The 16,506-nt window shown below is 43.1% G+C and overlaps 1 long non-coding RNA gene and 1 pseudogene across 1 annotated transcript in view; both read right to left on the reverse strand.

Moving 5' to 3' along the window:
• LOC139019483 (uncharacterized) overlaps positions 1 to 16,118 on the reverse strand; it is a 99,653-nt gene extending 83,535 nt beyond the window's left edge. The window contains exon 1 of the long non-coding RNA XR_011473112.1: positions 15,976 to 16,118. This is a non-coding gene — a long non-coding RNA (uncharacterized lncRNA). The remainder of the gene's footprint in view (positions 1 to 15,975) is intronic.
• LOC139019581 (alpha-N-acetylgalactosaminide alpha-2,6-sialyltransferase 2 pseudogene) lies at positions 10,553 to 11,911 on the reverse strand (annotated as a pseudogene).
• Positions 16,119 to 16,506: the final 388 nt, after the last annotated feature.

Here is a 16,506-nt window from a genome sequence, read left to right on the forward strand (position 1 = left end):
AAAACTTAAATTGAGCACTAAAACTGAGATTAAAAAAAATATGAATACTTAGGAACTCATAATATGAAAAAAGAGACAAATATGAAACTTGAGCATTATAAAGTGTTGTTATGAGGTTGCACCAAGAGCTGTCTGAGGAATAATGCAGGGTAAGGAAACCAACTGTCTGGATAGATCAGGAAAACTTCAGAGATGACTCTACTTGCTGAGTCTTGGAGGAAGAACAAGGGGAAGCAGAAAGTTGAGAGGAAGGAGAACATTCTTAAAAGAAAGAAAACCCGTGAACAAGAAAGGCACAAAATGATAAATGTCATAGTGTGTTCAGAATTTGTCAAGATTGTGTTAGTGGCAGGAGTTGAAGCTGAAAAGGCAAACATTGCCTCAAAATAAAGAACTTAATGTGCCACGTTGAGGCATCTGGACTTGATCCAGAAGGCAGTATTTATCTAATGAAGGAAAGTTATAATGGGAAGTGTGATTTTGAGAAAGGCAACTCTCTGGTAACCTGTATACTCAGTTAGAGGGAATGTAAACTGAAGATACAGAGATCAAGTACAAGGCAAATACAATGGCTTGAGCAAGACTATATGAGGCTGAATCAGTTCAGTGATAATGGACACAAATACTGGGAGGTAGTCTGGACATATTTGTGAATACTTGGATATGGGGCCAAGGAATAGCCCTCCTTGCATTTATAAAATGTAAGATATAGTTCTGATTGTTTGATTAATGTTTGAATATTTGACTTGAAGTCTCATAGCTAAGATCTGGAAACAACCCAAGTGCCCATTGGTAGATAAATGGATAAAAAAGCTGTGGTACCTTTACACAATGGAATACTATGCAGCTGTAAAAAAAGATCTCTTACCCTTTGAGGCAGAATGGAGGGACCTGGCGAGCATTAGGCTAAGTGAAATAAGCCAGTCAGAGAAAGAAAAGTATCACATTATCTCACTTATATATGGAATCTAATGAACAAAATAAACTGACAAACAAAATAGATCCAGAGACATGCAAGCATGTTACAGACTGAAGAGTCTCAGAGGGAAGTGGGTAAAGGGAAGAGATCAACCAAAGAATGTATATGTAGATATGCATAACCCATGGACACAGACAATAGTGCAGGTTTTTTTATGTATGGTCTCTGCTATTATCCTCTGCTCAATTTATTATGCAGCCATCATAGGCCCCAGGATGCTTTGGGACCTGTGGCAGCTTTGAATAAATTCCAGTATAAATCATGATAATGGCTTTTCTACGTTGCTGTTTATTCAGATGCCCTAAAGAGTTGCATTTCCATTTTGTTGATCCTATGAACATATTTCAGATAATCACACGTAAAACTGTTTCTTCCTAATTCCTCATTTCAGAATTGAATATTCACAGTGTGCAAGGAGCAAAAGGTAAACCTCAGACATGTTAGGAACAAGTTGTCTTCTAGTAGATTCCATCAGGGAGGAAGGATTTCTGGGCTCACTGAGGAGTAGCCCATTAATCCCTTCTAGCATTCTAGATAAAGCAATCTGGCTTCATTGGCCTCAACTGCCATCTCTTACTCATGCCATATCCTGATGACTTCATAGCTAAGCGAATCTTGATTCCAGCCCTTGAGTGAAGGATCTTGCCATATCACTGCCAAGTTTTGTCTACGCCCCTACCTCTAAAGTGGTTGCCATCTGCTCAAAGATCAGGCATCAATTGTGAAAATCAGGATGAACATAATGCTGGCCATTACCTGACTCATTCTGGACAAATTTAGAGATAATAGCTTAATCCAACCACCTATAAGGAAGAAAAATGAGATCTCTTAGGATTGGTGAGAGCAAATTAAGTAAAACTTTGGGATTTAGGCAGTCACATCAGCCTCTTTTATGAAATGTCATTGCTCCTTATGGAGACTAAACCTTGCATGTTATTTGACACTGGTTTTCAGCTAAAGGAGTAATGATTGGACAAGCTCCAGACTCTCAGCATACTAAGTGGCATGTGATAAAGTGGCATTAGAGGAGCAGCACTCAGTATTCCAATTTGCAGGTAGGACTAGGGTAGTGGATGGCTTTTGAGGTCATTCAGCCTTAAATCCAGTCCGGGCATGCTTTCGGACCAACACTATGACTTTGGCATTGCCATTAGTATCACATGGCTGTGCCAGAATTGTCGTCATGGAAGGACAGATGAGTTTAAATCACCCAGACTTTCTCATTGTCTCATTTTCTGGGACGAGGGAAAGAAAATACTATGAAGAGGAATTTCAAGGGCAGTTGGCCCTTTCAGGCCAGCACTAGTGAAAAAGTATTAAATCTTAGTAAATGGGGATCCCCAGACATTGAATCAGGTCCTACTCTTTCCTCTGAAAGAAAGAGGTAAAATTATTTGCCCAAATTAGACCCAACATGTCTGCTCATCTCCTACAGCCATTCATTATCATGATCATCTCCATACCCTTTTAAGGGCTATAGACATTTCCATTAAATGTTTATCATAGACAAAAGCCACGTCCCTAAATTCCCCCAAGATATTCAAGGGGGCTTGGCACTATAGATCCTCACCTATTTCAACTCCAGCATCCCACAAAAACAGGACCTGAGTTCAAATGGCTTGAATGTGGTACATTTCAATCATTCCCCCTGCAACACCCACAACCAGTGTTGCTACTCAGTACAGCACATCTGCTCTCAGAGCCTTTCTCCAGACAGCACTTCATCGTTTCCCCTTGTCCTAAGGTCCCAAAACAAAATAAAGGTCTGAGTGATCAATTAACTCAACGTACTGCTCCCTGTTTCAGCGATGGCTCTCTAGGCTACTTTGGGACTTCTCCTGACTCTACTAAGACCAGTGGCTATAAGAATTGATGCAATTTCTAAATGGAACCTAACAAAGGTTCCAAAAGTGGTGTAGGCACTTGTCAGTATGAATGTCATACGTACCAAGCAGGATTTGACTAGTCACCATCTCAGAGTCAAGTACGACTTTATTATCCCTGTTGAGGGTCACAGAAGGCAGGGTAGTGAGTGTGGAGGCCTTGCACTTCATGCAGGTTGGGTGAAGTGTGCTAAGAAACCAGGCAAAGCAAAAAAGATACTTACCCATGGGTGAGGGCCAGGGCACTCTGACTCCCACTGGCTCCAACAACGCACTCTTCCTCACCTCTAATATTCAACTCACTAGGGCTTTTGTCTCTGCTTTCGAAATGGCTCTCAAATTCATCCCTCTCTTGTATACTGCCTGATAAGCTTCCTAAGAGACTATATGAACCTTTTGTTTGGCTGCTCCTAGCTCCAGTTTATATCACACTCTGCTGCCAGTCCATCCTCCTGAAGCGTGCTCGATTCCACTGACATGTGTCACCTTTCAATCTGCATGCACACTCTCATCTGGCATATAAGGTCTCAGACTTCTGGCCTTAATCTCTCAACTTTATTTTCTGCTCTTACCCAAGTTCTTGTCCAAAGTCACCTACTTCCCTGTACACAGTGCGTCCTTGGGACCCTCCCTCTCTTATTCCCTTTCCTGGAAAGTGCTCCCCTCTTTCTTCCTTTTGGACTTCCAAATACTATGCTTGGCTCCAGTCAAACTCTGACTTACCACACAATATTTCCTGATCCTCTGCCCTTGAACTGCTCATACTTTCTTCTGTGCCCTTTTAGCAACCAGACTACATTTGTCATCTAGTGTTGATTACACTCTCCTTTATTTTAATGTTCACTAGCTTGTGAACTCAGAGAATGTAAACTTGTTATCTGGTGTAACTTTGCACATATCAGATCCTAAGGCATGATGCAAATAACAATGAGTATGAAATGATTCAACCTGCTGTTCTGGCTCTTTTACATTTTGCCACCTGGGTGTTTATTTACAGAGATCTTATGCTGTGATGGTTAAGGGTTCAGCCTTTGGGCCATGGCCAGTATGGCTCAGTTTGTTTGTACCAAAGGTTTGCTGGTTCAATGCCAGTCAAGTCAGATGCCCAGGTTGTGGCCTGATCCCCAGGACTGGGCATGTAGGAGGCAGCCAATCATTGATGTTCCACTCTCACATCAATGTTTCTCTCTCTCTCCCTCTCCATTCCTCTCTAAAAGTCAATTAAAAAATATTATTTTAAAAATATAGAGTTCAGACTTTGGAATCCAAACTATCTGGATTTGAATCTTGGCTCTATCCCCTAACATCTGAGTGATCTAGGGCAAGTTACTTCATAGGGATTGTTAATAGGGACCTCACACAGTCACCACAAGAATTAAATGAGTTGATACGAGTAAAGCATTTAGAACAGTGCCTGGTACACAGTAGACATTCAATAAAAAAGTAGCAAGTTCATTTAGCTGCTCTTCAAGTCTGTGATCCTTAAAGAACAAAGGACAGGGTAGCATGTTGTGCAGAGGTTTTATTTACAATTAGAGGCCCGGTGTATGAAATTCGTGCATGGGTGGGGGAGTGTCTCACAGCCTGGCCCGCACCCTCTCCAATCTGGGACCCTTTGGGGTATGTCCAACTGCCAGTTTAGGCCCACAGGGATCAAGCCTAAACCTGCAGTCGGACATCCCTCTCACAATCTGGGACTGCTGGCTCCTAACCGCTCACCAGCCTGCCTGCCTGATTGCCCCTAGCGGCTTCTGCCTGCCTGCCTGATCACCTCCTAACCACTCCCTTGCCAGTCTGATTGACTCCTAACTGCTCTCCTGCCAGCCTGATTGCCCCCAACTAATCTCTCCTGCTAGCCTGATCACCCCCAATTGCCCTCCTCTGCCAGCCAGTTCACCCCCAACTATCCTCCCCTGTCAACCATCTTGCATCAGCCATCTTGTGGTGGCCATCTTGTGATGGCCATCTTGTGGCAGCCATCTTGTGATGACATCACACATGATGCCACCTAGGCTTTTATTATATAAGATGAGCCAGGAAGAGAAAGACTCTGGAGCAGAAGTAGCCTAGCAAATTCTACAATCCAGGAAGACATGATGAGGAGTCCACTAAGACAGAAAGGAGCAGGCAGGTCTAGAATCCCAGATGGACAGGAATCAGAAACCAGGAGATCAGATTCTGTGAGAGCAGTGCCATGAACAGCATGGAGAATGCCTAGTCTCAGAGTAGATGTGGCTTACCATCTCTCCAAATTTAGCACTCCAATTTATTTCTACAGAAAGACATTAATATTTAGGGTTGAAACTGGGAGACAACTGGAGAGAAGAGACCCCAGAGGACTGTACGCAGAGGCACAGAATGGCTATGATGGTCCGCAGAAGGATTAAGCTGTCTACACAAATACAAACGGTGTCATTCAGTTGCCCACAGTTATTGCTGGGCAAGAGGGCCTTAGAGCTGTCCCATTTGACATTGAAAATGTGATTCTGGGAACCACCAATAATAATGAAGGCAGAAATGTCAAACTTTGCAAAACTATTAGCTTGAATAACAGAGCAGTAGTTGTTGATTGGTTACTTGATTAATAATGGGGTTCTCTTTACTTTGGATACTCATTCTTCTATCTTGGATGAAAAGTATGAGTGCTTTAGACATCTTGATGACTGGGTTTTAGCACAGCTGTTCTCATCCCAGTTTAGTTGTAATTGATAAAAATAGTTGGATTCACCTCTCATGCTATTGAAAATAGTAAGTATTTACTGAGTTTATTTTGGAATATTTTAGTAATAAAATACTTAAATGTCATGGACAAAACCACAATACAGTCATTTTTATTAGTGGCATCTGTTAATTAAACTATTGCATAACAATAAAAATTATATTGGCCTTAAAACTACAAGTATATTAAGGTCTATACTCTTCCACTGTACTTATTTTAAAGTTGGTGATTAGAACAAAGAGTTAATGTAATAATATTGGATTAAGTCACTCTCTTTTAAGGATCTAAAACCATGTAAAATTTAGAATAAAACAACAGGAACAGACCTATAGAATCCAGAACTCTATAACATACATTCACCATGTGCTGTTCACAGGGGTATGTTAAATATGTCCTTCATATTCAGGTATTTTGTAAACAGTGTTGACTTTTATCTTATGTTCAATATCTTTACATCCCAACAGCATTATATAATTTTTGCATTTTTGAAAATGCCTGAGCAAGTGTCTACAATAATCATATTATCTAAAGAATTTTATAGGTAAAACTATTTGTGGAAGTAGTATAGATAGTGGCGTGAGCAATTTCACATGTATGTAACATGCACCTGTGCATATCCAGCCCAAGTGATGTGTTTATGCCAATTGCAGGATAGCATTTGCAGTCCAGTTTAATGTCAATTTGATAAATGGCATTTTAGTTGACCAAGCAAACAAAGTGCAAATATTTGACTTAATTTTTTTTGAAAATGTAAATTTGTGTAAAATATTTGAAAGAATTATTTAAGGTAGAAAAATGATGTTCTCAACTTGCTATACAAGAAAAAGATTTTTTTTTTCAGTGTGAAGTTTTTTTTTTCATTCTTCCCAATATAAAAGTGTTTCAAAATATAAGTTTGACTTTTTGTAAGATAATTTATTTGGAGATTCCAATTCCCTGTTAAACAATCATGACCTTTTTCTCTTACCTTTTTATATATAAGTAAGTAATCCTTCATTTGGTTAAGGATTAATAATGGGGTTACTGAAGCGTAACCAATACTCATTGGTTAGTGAGTATTAAGATGTGCACAGCCGTTGTGGATCAGTGGTTGAACATGGGGTTATGAACCAGGAGGCCACAGTTCAATTCCAGGTCACAACATATGCCCAAGTTGTGGGCTCAATGCCCAGTAGGGGGCGTGCAGGAGGCAGCTAATCAATGATTCTCATCATTGATATTTCTCTTTCCCTCTCCCTTCCTCTTGGAAATCAACAAAAATATTTTTAAAAATTAGAAAGATGTGCTAGAATGTAGATGCCTTGTTCAACTCTCTGAAAAAAAATGAAAAACTTAATTTTTTTAAAAGAAAGCTGTTTGATACATAAACCTCCCAGATCCCAGCCCTTTCCTGTCCCTCTGGCCTCCATCCACTTGCTGATCCTTTTTTTCTCTTTCCCTCTGTCTGCTTTCAAGTTATGACCTCACCTATCCATGTTATATAGTGTTAGCAACTGTAGTGAAGGAGTATTAGAGTGATCCAGTCTTAGGCATTAATAGCCTGAGACAGAAAAATGTGTCACATAATGTTGAAGAATAGTGCTAAGCACTTTGACAAGTACAAAAGTGGCATGAGTCAAGATACGGTCCAGCTCTCATTCTGGTTTGAGAGAAAATGCTAATGCACTTGCAATAGTATTACTAATACATGATAATGTGTTTAAAAGCAATTTATGCTTCAAGGATTCAAAATAAAAGTGGCCCAGTAATGACTGCAGTGATCAAGGAAGGTTGCTTTGAATGAGTTGAGTGGCTCCTACCGATGGATATGACTTGGCTAAGCAGAGGGAACAGAGGTGATTGCATGAGGCACAGCAGAAAAAAATATATATGCAAAGAGAAATAAATGAACACAGTACATTTATGTGAAGACAAGGTTGCCTGGAGTGAGCAATACAGGTTTTAAGGCCAGACCGCTCTATGCTGAGGAGAGCTCTGAATAGCAAAGAGAATAATTGAAGCACATACAGTGGAGAATAAGGAACCACTGTGTGAGATCTTGATTATTTGTTTTCTCATATAAAAAAATGAGAAATTTGAGCCCTAACCGGTTTGGCACAGTGAATAGAGCATTGGCCTGTGGACTGAAGGGTCCCAGGTTCAATTCCAGTCAAGGACATGTACCTTGGTGCGGGCACATCCCCAGTAGGGGGTGTGCAGGAGGCAGCTGATCGATGTTTCTCTCTCATCAATGTTTCTAACTCTCTATCCCTCTGCCTTCCTCTCTGTAAAAAAAAAAAAATCAATAAAATATATTTTTAAAAAATAAAAAAATGAGAAATTTGAAAAGCATAAGAAGAGTCTCTCCCACTAGAATTTCAGGAAATTTGAACTTCTTGGAACAAACCAATCTCCTTGGCTAATTACATTAGCACTTTATATTCACAGACAGCTTCGCCTTCAGGGCTTCACCCACCTACATTTGTAACAAAGGGACATAAAAAGTGAAAGGAGTTTTAGGGATAAAATAGGCAGGTTTAGGGAGTTTTGGGAATAAAGACGGTCCATGGGGAAGGAGTGCATAGATGAGGGCTTGGAACTGCCAGAAGGCATACATTCATAGAGGGGCGGAGGGGGTGCCGCAAGATAAGAAGAGAGGATGACATCCATTCACAGAAGATAGGAAAAGCCACAGGGTATGGGGAGAAAGAGGAAAACAGATTTTCACAGAGGATGGAGAATTCTACCACTGAAGGGGGAGAGAAAGAGGAGGGCACCATGTGGTTTGGGGCTTTGAAGCTTCTATAGTAACCAATAAGAAGGGAGCATCAAGAGACAAAGAACTGCAGCCCTTATAAACCTTAGCAAAAAAGACCTTGGTGGGTTACCCCTGGGAACAGGGCCCCTCCCTAAATGGGAGTCTGTATTTCCTTCCAATAAATTTCCACCATTTCATCTACCATCTTTTGTCCATGGCTTCATTCTTGGAATCCATCTGGACAAGAGCCTGGGAAAGAAATCACCCTTGCATCCTGCTCAGGAAAACAACCCCACTCAAAATCAGCAGGCTTTTCAAGATCAGGAAAACAGATCAAGGGGTTAGTCAGCCGTGGGCAAACTACCGCCCGCGGGCCGAATCCGGCCCGTTTGAAATGAATAAAACTAAAAAAAAAAAAAAAAAAAGACCGTACCCTTTTATGTAATGATGTTTACTTTGAATTTATATTAGTTCACACAAACACTCCATCCATGCTTTTGTTCCGGCCCTCCGGTCCAGTTTAAGAACCCATTGTGGCCCTCGAGTCAAAAAGTTTGCCCACCCCTGGTACAACTTCCTTATTTCCAAGAATTGAGCTTCTACTGTTAGGTCAGACCTGTCCTGAGTACTCTCTTAACATTCAAAGGTTATTGTAATGTCTCTTACAACTCTCACAACTTATTTTGTTTGTTTATCAGGTTTTTCTGTAAATTTATTATAGTTAAGTAAACCTTACTCTCTTGATTCTAGTTGTTGAGTTCGTTCATTCCTAGTGTTGATAAACTCTGTCTTCCAAAACCACAGACCTGAAGGCCAGATGCTGGTCCTTGGTGAATTTTCTAGGCAAAGGCTCCCTTGAAAAGTCTCTTGTCAGCTAAACACCTGGTATAGTGGAATAGGCTGTCCATAGCTACAGTTATCAAGACATTGTCACAAGGCTTGGTCAAACAGGCTGTATGGTGATAATATGTTGGATGAGACTTCCTTAAACCAGTCTGGGAAGCAACCAAGTCTCAATAAAAGCCCAGACATTACAGCTCTAATCCATCTAAAACCATTAAACTGATTATTTACTATCTCAGTTCAAATTGATTGGAATCATGACTTGACTGAGGGTTCCTAACCCATTGGTTTTTGTCACAAGATGGTAATAAATTTATAATGGTATTTACTCCAGTGGTAGGCAGTCTTCAGTATTATTGACACTCCCATCAAATACCCAGAAATCTCTCCTGATTCTTTTGTTTGTTTTGGGTGTTGTTTTTTTTCAGTTACAGTTTACATTCAATATTATTCTGCATTATTTTCAGATGTATAGCATAGTACTTTGCAGAGTGGTCCCCCTAATATTTCAAGTACCCACTTGGTCCCATAGAGAGTTATTACAATATTATTGATTATATTCTCTATGCTGTACTTTCATCCCTGTGACTATTCTGTAACTACCAATTTGTGCTTCTTAACCCCTTCACTTTTTCACCCAGCCCCCCAACATCCCTCTCCTCTCTCAACCCTCCTTCTACCTCACCAGATTCTTGATTTCCAAGTGATCTTCACCCTTCACCCTGCATTTTATATGCTTTCTCTACATCCTTAATGGAAAAAAAGAAAACCCACAAATGACTTTTTTGTCATTTATATAATTATTTAAACTCAAATTGCATTGTCTTTTCTGCTTCTTTTTTGTGCTCCGACTTTATCAGACAAAAAGTCTCCACTCCCCATAGGGCAGAAGCAAATTGATCATGTCCTCCGAGGATTAACATCTTACAGACAGGTTCTTAAGACTTATCCTTGAGTTGCTGAAGACTTGGAGTGTTCTGTGAAATCCTGACATAGCCAGTGGGACGATTTGGGTTAGACACTGTGCCTTTGCCTCTACTGCTGCTTAATCTAGGTTCAGTGATAGGTCTGGAACGGCTGAATTGGCATTCCAAAAGTATCACGAAACCAAATGCTGGCTTTCAGATGCTAAACACTGAGACATGGAAGCATGGAACAGAGTGCAGAATCTCAGAGGGAAGGTGGGGGAGGGTGGGTGGATGGGAGGTAACCAGCCAAAGCCCTTGTATGCATATATGCATAACCCATGGACACAGACAATAGGGTGCTGAAGGCCTGGGGTGGGGTCAATGGGGCAAAAAGGAACATATGTAAAACTTTCAACAATAATTATTTTTTTAAAATGATGCTAAACACAGGTATGCCTGCCTCTGTGAGCTAAGGTACGGCGTATTTCCTTGGGAATGTTATTTTTCATTTTAAAACGGATCCAGCAGAGGTGTCTATTTTTCCTTGGCTGAGGTTGGAATGTAAGATCCAGAGGGGAGTTCTCTTGGAAGAGCCAGAGGCAAGATCCCGTGTCTCATATTTGGTGAGAGTCACGAAGCCACCTTCCCACCTTCCACACCCCTCCTTTGGAAAGAAGGGGAGAAAGATGGAGCTCCTCTCATAGGTTAAAAAAGAAAACGGTTTCAGCCACCGAGAGGAGGAGAGCCAAGGCTTTATACGGAGACGCAAAGGGCTGGGAGACGTCGGGGTCAGCGCTGGTACAGCTGAATGATGCCAGCCTTGTGGAGGTCTTCCCACAGCGTTGCCTCAAGATACAGATCATGGTTCAGATAAAATTTCAGTGGCGTCTTTTCTCGGTCAAAATAGTGGTCAGAAAAGCTCTGGTAGTTTTTTGTGATAAATCCATAGGCACTGACCTGATCACAGGTATGCAGGGCTGTCAGCAGCATGAGGGCCCCAGTGCTAGGCATGTATATGCCTTTGGCATCTATGTGAATGTGGCTGGAATTCAAAAACCTCTCCTTCAGGTAGTGGATGAAGTTGGGATGCAGTAACTTAAATTTACCTGCAGGGGCATGTGGTCCAAAATAGGCCTCAGGCCTGTCCCCTTTGTCCCGACCCTCAGGGACAGGCACACCCAACAGGGCGGAGCGCAGCATCAGGTAGTCGCGGATGTTGGAAGGGATGAAGATGTAGCGCACGCCCGGTCCCCGCGGCACGGAGCGGAAGCCCAGGTGCCCGTAGTTGTAGAGGGAGTTCTTCATGGTGTTCACCGTGAAGCCGTAGAAGGAGATCTTGGTGCCCACGTCCTTCTCGAAGCCTGTGATCACCGCACCATTGAGCCTGAAGACATAGTCGTGGGCGTCGATGCGCCGGCCCTGGCGGGAGCCCTTCAGGATGCCTCCGTTGGCCACCACCGCGCAGCGAAGGCACCGCGGCTCCTGGGACTCGGGGAACAGCTGTGCGCTCTCCGACCCGTTCAGGAGGCGCAGCGTGGAGGCGATGGCCTCCCGGGAGAGGCCGCGCCAGCTGTAGGGTCCCCGGAGCTGGATCAGGGCGTCCCAGAGCTGCGGGGTGAGGAGGCCGCCCCACAGCAGCACGGGGGTGGACAGGTTGAAGAGCCGCTGGAAGCGCGGGCGCCCCTGCAGGGCCGCGGCCAGGGGGCGCGGGCAGGGCTCCGGCCTCCCTGGCCATGAACTCCAAACTGCTCCCGAGCACCAGCCCCGGAGGAGGAGGAGGAGCCCGGCGCCGGCGGCCAGCAGGAGCAGCAGCCACAGCCTCCGGGGGCACCTGCGGCCCATCCCGCGGCGCCAGGCAGAGGCCGTCCCCGGCCTGGCCAGACTCAGTCCAGCGTCTCTGCTCCGTCACAATCCCAGTCTGTAGAACGGGCACAGCAGGGAGAACTTGGCTCTTCGGACAGCGGAGGAAACAGAAGCTCAGAATCCTTAATGCTGGCCCAGTGTCAGGAGTTGGTTAATTCTTCCATCAGACCATGTCTCTCTCTGGGATCCGAATTAATTTTCCTTTTCTAAACGTAGGTACTCAGGGTGCAGAATAGCCCATTTACTGGGAAAGTGACCCACACGATTATTCAATAATAATAATAATAATTTCTAAGCCTTACCTACATGTTAATATGTACACAAGAACATTTGCTAATGTTGCTTTTTTTCCCTATGGCCGGTTGACTTTGCTACTCCCCCTTGTTGTTTACGAAATGCAGATTTTCAAAAAGAAATGGAAATGTTTGGACTCCTTTGTATTTCTGATTAAGTTTATTCCATATAAAAAGGCGGCTGATTTGCACCTTATTTAGAAAATGTGCATATATGGAAAGAGGTAACATCCGACCATCTCCCACTTTAATAAATTATACAGAATAACAATTCAAAAATATTTCCCATATCTTATCTGCTTTACCGAACACCCTAAATCATTCCTATGAGTCGTTGAGGGACTTAAACATGAGGGATAATTTTAATTTACTTTTGCTGTTGTTGAGTCTATTGTTCATCTCAGCTGTTGAGGAAACAAAAGAACAGTAGATGAATGTCTCCATCTAGAGCCTGTTTAGGAGAAATGTGATTGCTGAAAAGCAGTCACTCTGTATTCGGATGGTGGGCTTTAATGTAACAACTCCTCGCTGTGTCAGGAGAAAGCATCCAGGATGTGACTAACCTGTTTGGAATGGACACTGTGTGGGCAGGTTTAGATCCCCCAGGACGCTGCTTTAGTTTCTATGCATGTCTCCTAAGATTGCTGGGCACAGAGTAATCCAGAGCTTTATAGTGCAAATGAACCAAATGGAGCCCTAACGTGTCTCTGTCTGATGCCGTCCCGGCATAGGCAGTAAATGAATAATTTGGAGTCTGTGAGGTAAATTCCACCATAAAAATAAGCAAAGGGTGTATTGGAAAGAAAAGAAGTGGCGCTTACTCCAGACTTAGCAGTTTCAGGAGAGTCTCCTGAATACGCCGATATAGGAATTAAACATAAAAGGGTATTTTTATTTTTAATGTTAATTTTATTTAATTTGCCTTTGTGTGCGAATTTTATTTCAGTTATAAATATTCACACACACGTACACCCTCATTCCATCTCTTCCTGCATCTTACTTTCTTTTCCCATTTCTATTAACACCTTCTCCGTGGCTTATGACTCATTCTCAGTGTTTCTTTTACTTATTTGATTTGCCAGTCTTTTTGGACATTGTTCACTACTCCCACCTACCAGAAATTCTCTCTCCCCGTGATCCGCACAGCACTAAACTGTAACAGGTGCTGTGAATGTTTCATCCATAGCTCATAAGCACTTAGCATTCCTATGCATGATAGCCCAGACTTCCTACCTCCAGCACCAGATACTTCTGCCTGAGGGTTCTCTGACCATTGGAACCCATCAATGAACATGTGACAGGCCAGTAGTGTCAGGGAATTAGCCACCCCTGAGAACCACCCCTAACCAATGACTAACAGCAGTTGCTATACAGATACTTCAGCCCCTGTACGCCAGAGACAAGACAATTTTACAGCGCATATCTGCACTGGGGCTCCAAGTTCCACAGTAAAGTTGAGCTTCAGTTACTCACAACTGTACATTGCTCCATGTCCCAATTATGCCCCAGTTATTTAATTATTTATCTGTCTAGAGTGGTTCTCAACCTTCTGGCCCTTTAAATACAGTTCCTCATGTTGTGACCCAACCATAAAATTATTTTCGTTGCTACTTCATAACTGTAAGTTGCTACTGTTATGAATGGTAATGTAAATATCTGATATGCAGGATGGTCTTAGGCGACCCCTGTGAAAGGGTCGTTCGACCGCGAAAGGGGTCGCGACCCACAGGTTGAGAACCACTGGTCTAGACTTAGTGGGACAAACGCAGGTGACCAGGAGTCAGCAATAACGGCCTATCTCCTGGTACTTCAATGTCTAGACAGCTAAGCCGAACCGGAACACATGAACACATAAGACAGAATTAGGGAGGAGACCAAGATGGCGGCGTAGGTAAACACCGGAGACCGCTGCCGCAAACAACCATTTCAAAAATACAACTAAAAGACGGAACGGACATCACCCAGAACCACAGGAAGGCTGGCTGAAGAGAGACTCTACAACTAGAAGGAAAGAGAACAGCAAATCGAGGCTCAGAGGCGGCGCAGTGTGGAAAATACAAAGGTACCGAGGTGCACGCGCAAAGCGGGCTGGTGGCTGAGGGCGCGGTTGTCGTTTTCTGTCGGGAGTGAGTCTCAGACTCTGGGCTCCAGATCCGGGCGAGTCTCTAGGGACCCAGACTCAAACGGGAGAAGCGGGATTATCCGGCATCAGTTGGAACCTGAGGGCAGCTTTCTCCCCGAGGTTTGCAGCGGCTGCCGGGGTTCTGAGAAGCAGAGCCTCTGGGAACGGGACTGAGCGCGGCCATAACTGCTCCCTCCACCCGCCCTGTTGATCCCGCCCCGCCCAAACCCTGCGCACAGCCATTTGCCGATCGCCTCAGGCAAAGGCTGGATTAGCGCCTCCCCAGAAGGCAGATGTTTTCCATACAGCTGATTCCTATAGCCAGTCGGCCTGGTGGTCAAATCCCTCTAGTGTTAACTACAACAATTAAGGCTTGGCTAGAACAAGACTGCGCACAGAGACCACAAGGGGGTGCACCAAGAAAGCATAAAAGATGCGGAGACAAAAAAACATGACAGAAATGGAGGATATGGAGCTAAGAATCGCAGTTTTGAGGGCTTGCCATAAATTTGTGCAGAGCCTCACGAAAACTAATGAGACCCTCGATGCTACGATAAAGAAATTAGAAAGTAAGCATACACGGACTGAAATAAAGAATATTATACCCAATAGCAGACCAGAGGAGCACAATAATCAAACCAAAGATTCGACAAAAAACACCCAATTGGAAAAGCAAAATGAAAAAAGAATCCGAAAGTGTGAAGATAGTGTAAGGAGCCTCTGGGACAGCTTTAAGCGGACTAATATCAGAATTATTGGAGTGCCAGAAGATGAGAGACAGCAAGATATTGAAAACCTATTTCAAGAAATAATGGCAGAAAACTTCCCCCATCTGGAGAAAGAAATGGACTTACAGGTCCAAGAAGCGCAGAGAACCCCAAACAAAAGGAATCCAAAGAGGACCACACCAAGACACATCATCATTAAAATGCCAAGAGCAAAAGACAAAGAGAAAATCTTAAAAGCAGCAAGAGAAAGAGGCTCAATTACCTACAAGGGAATACCCATACGACTGTCAGCTGATTTCTCAACAGAAACTTTGCAGGCCAGAAGGGAATGGCAAGAAATATTCAAAGTGCTGAATACCAAGAACCTACAACCAAGATTACTTTATCCAGCAAAGCTATCATTCAGAATTGAAGGTCAGATAAAGAGCTTCACAGATAAGGAAAAGCTAAAGGAGTTCATCACCGCCAAACCAGTATTATATGAAATGCTGAAAGGTATCCTTTAAGAAGAGGAAGAAGAAGAAAAAGGTAAAGATACAAATTATGAACAACAAACATGCATCTATCAACAAATGAATCTAAGAATCAAGTGAATAAATAACCTGATGTACAGAATGAACTGGTGATTATAATAGAATCAGGGACATAGAAAGGGAATAGAATGACTATTCTTGGGGGGAAAAGGGGTGTGGGAGATGCGGGAAGTGACTGGACAAAAATCATGCACCTATGGATGAACACAGTGGGTGGGGAGTGAGGGTGGAGGGTGGGGTGGGAGCTGGAAGGAGGGGAGTTATGGGGGGAAAAAAGAGGAACAAATGTAATAATCTGAACAATAAAGATTTAATTAAAAAAAAAAAAAAGACAGAATTAGTATGCAACCACACAAGGTTTCTTTACCTATTCCTAGTAGGTCCTAGGCTTCAGCAAAGGCCGGCGGTGCACACCGAAAGACGGACGACGAAGATGGAGACAGACAGGCGGCCACAGTTGGTTCAGGCTCACACAGCAGAGCAGTCAATCAGGGGCTTGTCTCACGGAGTGACGTGGAGTCCTCCTCACATCAGGCAGGAGACATCGACTGGAGAAAACTCTGGTGCTTACACAGCCAGTAGTAAACAACTTGTGTCTTATCAGTGTGGGCCAGACGGTGTGCCTTTGCTAGGAGCAGAGTGTTTACGCTGTAAGGGCTTAGGGCATTCACATCAAGATAGTGGGGCGTTCACCACATTTCGTGACAGGCCAGTAGTGTCAGGGAATTAACAATCCCTGAGAACCACCCCTAACCAATGACTAACAGCAGGAAGTTACAATGACTAATTTTGGAAGTTACAGAGTATTGGGGTCTTCACACAGCAAACATTTCACACATTAATTATTTCACACAATAATTATTTTCACACACTAGAAGGGTTTCCTTATGACCATAAC

Source organism: Myotis yumanensis, unplaced genomic scaffold (genome assembly GCF_028538775.1).
Source record: "Myotis yumanensis isolate MYYU_CA2020_CCGP unplaced genomic scaffold, mMyoYum1.0.hap1 SCAF_11, whole genome shotgun sequence".
NCBI classification, from domain to species: domain Eukaryota; kingdom Metazoa; phylum Chordata; class Mammalia; order Chiroptera; family Vespertilionidae; genus Myotis; species Myotis yumanensis.